Source organism: Trichomycterus rosablanca, chromosome 18, assembly GCF_030014385.1.
Source record: "Trichomycterus rosablanca isolate fTriRos1 chromosome 18, fTriRos1.hap1, whole genome shotgun sequence".
NCBI classification, from domain to species: domain Eukaryota; kingdom Metazoa; phylum Chordata; class Actinopteri; order Siluriformes; family Trichomycteridae; genus Trichomycterus; species Trichomycterus rosablanca.
The window spans coordinates 12,091,430-12,095,742 of NC_086005.1; positions in this window are offsets into that span (position 1 = coordinate 12,091,430).

A 4,313-nucleotide genomic window follows, 5' to 3' on the forward strand; every position below is an offset into this window, starting at 1 on the left:
CTTTGTGATTGTCTTGTTAAGAAGAAAGGTCAGACGTGAATTAGCAGACTGGTTTACACTAACTACTGTACTGTACATTAAGCTTTAAGACTTGGGGGTAAATGGACTACAAAAGATCACATCAGCTTTTACTCCTGTCAACAAAAAGGAATTTGAGGCTACAGTTGGCTTATGCTTCATAAAACTAACAAGTTTGGAACAACATTGCCTAGTTTGATAAATCTCTATTTTTTTCTATTTATTTATGCATTTTCTCAAATTTTTCTCCCAATTTAGTGTAGTCAATTTGTCTTCCGCTGCTGGGGGATCCCTGATTGCAGTCAAGGTGGGTATATTGCTGCTCACGCGTCCTCCGACTCGCGCGCAGCCCTTAGCGGAACCCTTTCTCCCCCATGCATTCTGCACAGTCGCCTCTCTATCTGCTAATCAAGGTCCTTACACAGCGTTTGAAGACTCCACCCACATAGTCCGGTCATCCCGCCCTAGCAGAAACGTGTCTGCTGCAGGAACTGCCAATTATGCCCAAGGTGCTCAGCCGACCGGTGGCAACGCCGAGTTTTGAACTGAGGAGTTCAGAATCTTGGCGCTGGTGTGCTAGCGGAATAATATCCTGCGCCACCTGGGTGCTTATAAATCTCTATTTTTGCTGCGACACACTGGTGCAGGAGTCAGAGTCATTTGCCATAAACAGCATGACTCCATGAACCCATGAATCCAACCTGCCTTGTGTTAACTAATCAGGCCGCTGCTGCACATGTTATCATGAGAGATGTTTTCTTGGCACAGATTGGACCCCCTAATACCAATCGTTTAAATGCCACAGCCTATCCAAGTATTGTTGTTGACCATGTACATTGATTTATGTACCAGGACCCTCTTGCTGTGTTTGCATTCAGGACTTGTCTGTTGGTTTTTGAGCCTCTGTAGAAACGTATATTTTCTGAGAATGTGCATGTGAATGACACTTAAGGCAAAGAGTTCACTGATTAGCATATTAGTCATCATATTTTTCCTGCAAAACTTCTTGCAAGTGCACAGTGTGTAGCATCAGACGCTAGCATCCCACACACTGCGAGCCAAGGCTGTTCCTCACCCACCCACATACCTACCATACACACTCATCCACACTTACATCTGCTTAATAGGTGCATGTGAGATTACGGCTTTTTACGCCGGGTAGCATCAGATCTAATGAAGTGGCGCTTACTCGCCGGGAGAGCTGAGGCACGTCGGTCTGATTGGCTCTGAAACGAGGCCGTGCCAAGGCGAATCAACTGACATGCATATTCATGGCACTGTGTACAGTAGGCCATCGGCTTTATGAGGGACTTGTTTATGAGTTCGCAGGACGCCTGCGCACACCTCGCGGCGTCTCGGCTCTCATTAACAGCAATTAAGTTGCAGTCTGAAGCACTGACTTGCTTAATTGGCAATTACTGATATGTCTGATAGCTACGTGAGTGCACTATGTTTAGAAAGTGTGGAGATAAACATGCGCAGTGTTTACGTCTGGTGAAGTAGGCAGAAAGAGCAACAGATGTGACATGGACTTCAAGGTCAAAACTTCTATTCGCAGGATTTTATAAACATGAGGGGTGTTTATGATTCTGCCCAAAAAAGACACGCTACAGGGTATTAATCACTAGCAGTGATTGGACACGTGGGAACCAAACCACAAAATCTTGAGACATGGTCAAACTGGGCCATCTAGTTGTTAAACCTCATCATAAACGCATTTTTACTGCAAACTTGGGACCAAATTCAGGGCAGCACATTGGCAAAGCTGGTAATATGGGTGGTACACAGCAATATAAGTCTCTAGAACCTGGATCTATCTAATTTTATCTATCTATCTATCTATCTATCTATCTATCTATCTATCTATCTATCTATCTATCTATCTATCTATCTATCTATCTATCTATCATATACATACATACATACATATACAAACATACACATACAGTGTATCACAAAAGTAAGTACACCCCTCACATTTCTGCAAATATTTCATTATATCTTTTCATGGGACAACACTATAGACATGAAACTTGGATATAACTTAGAGTAGTCAGTGTACAGCTTGTATAGCAGTGTAGATTTACTGTCTTCTGAAAATAACTCAACACACAGCCATTAATGTCTAAATAGCTGGCAACATAAGTGAGTACACCCCACAGTGAACATGTCCAAATTGTGCCCAAATGTGTCGTTGTCCCTCCCTGGTGTCATGTGTCAAGGTCCCAGGTGTAAATGGGGAGCAGGGCTGTTAAATTTGGTGTTTTGGGTACAATTCTCTCATACTGGCCACTGGATATTCAACATGGCACCTCATGGCAAAGAACTCTCTGAGGATGTGAGAAATAGAATTGTTGCTCTCCACAAAGATGGCCTGGGCTATAAGAAGATTGCTAACACCCTGAAACTGAGCTACAGCATGGTGGCCAAGGTCATACAGCGGTTTTCCAGGACAGGTTCCACTCGGAACAGGCTTCGCCAGGGTCGACCAAAGAAGTCGAGTCCACGTGTTCGGCGTCATATCCAGAGGTTGGCTTTAAAAAATAGACACATGAGTGCTGCCAGCATTGCTGCAGAGGTTGAAGACGTGGGAGGTCAGCCTGTCAGTGCTCAGACCATACACCGCACACTGCATCAACTCGGTCTGCATGGTCGTCATCCCAGAAGGAAGCTGACGCACAAGAAAGCCCGCAAACAGTTTGCTGAAAACAAGCAGTCCAAGAACATGGATTACTGGAATGCCCTGTGGTCTGACGAGACCAAGATAAACTTGTTTGGCTCAGATGGTGTCCAGCATGTGTGGCGGCGCCCTGGTGAGAAGTACCAAGACAACTGTATCTTGCCTACAGTCAAGCATGGTGGTGGTAGCATCATGGTCTTGGGCTGCATGAGTGTTGCTGGCACTGGGGAGCTGCAGTTCATTGAGGGAAACATGAATTCCAACATGTACTGTGACATTCTGAAACAGAGCATGATCCCCTCCCTTCGAAAACTGGGCCTCATGGCAGTTTTCCAACAGGATAACGACCCCAAACACAACCTCCAAGATGACAACTGCCTTGCTGAGGAAGCTGAAGGTGAAGGTGATGGACTAAACCCAATTGAGCACCTGTGGCGCATCCTCAAGTGGAAGGTGGAGGAGTTCAAGGTGTCTAACATCCACCAGCTCCGTGATGTCATCATGGAGGAGTGGAAGAGGATTCCAGTAGCGACCTGTGCAGCTCTGGTGAATTCCATGCCCAGGAGGGTTAAGGCAGTGCTGGATAATAATGGTGGTCACACAAAATATTGACACTTTGGGCACAATTTGGACATGTTCACTGTGGGGTGTACTCACTTATGTTGCAGCTATTTAGACATTAATGGCTGTGTGTTGAGTTATTTTCAGAAGACAGTAAATCTACACTGCTATACAAGTTGTACACTGACTACTCTAAGTTATATCCAAGTTTTATTTCTATAGTGTTGTCCCATGAAAAGATATAATAAAATATTTGCAGAAATGTGAGGGGTGTACTTACTTTTGTGATACACTGTACATACATACATACTAATCAGGGTGGTGGTTGAGGTCCAGATCATACCAGGAAGGTCAGAGTTCCTGGAGGAAATTGTGAAACTCGCCATAAACGTAGTGGCGTACCCAATATCCTAAATCTGCGTGGAACCACTTAACTGCATTCATAACATGTCAGACTTCTTACTTGTTGGAACCTAGGTCCCCTTACAAACCATTCAATAAAAAGTAAAGATATATAATACACAAATGAGCCAAAACATTAGGACCAACCACCTAATATGCTGTCAAAACAGCTCTGACCTGCTGAGACATGGACCAGACTGAAGTGTCCATTTCTGATGCCCATTTACCCATTGTAGGTGATTTAGGGGGTGGACTGGGGTTATCATGAGCACTTTGACTGGCCTGTGACTACACAGCCCCATACACATTACACCTCATCACCAGTATGATCAGCCACAGTAGCTCCTCTGTTGGACATAGCTGTCTTGTTCTTTGGCATCAATGAGTCTTGGCTGCCCAACAACCTGTCAGTAGGTACTCACCGTGGATACTTCAAGCCATTCATCTAACCACAATGATTTACTTTGAGTTTAACACATGTCAACCAAGAGTTAGATACAGCCCACACAAGATTATTTAAATACAGCTTATTTTTACCCAAGCATTTAGACTCAAATCAAATGATTGAGCAGACCCTTAAAGGGTTAAACCTCTCGGCTCCAGGGGCATCTACACTGACTGACCCTGCGCTCTGACCCCGGCTTCTGAACAA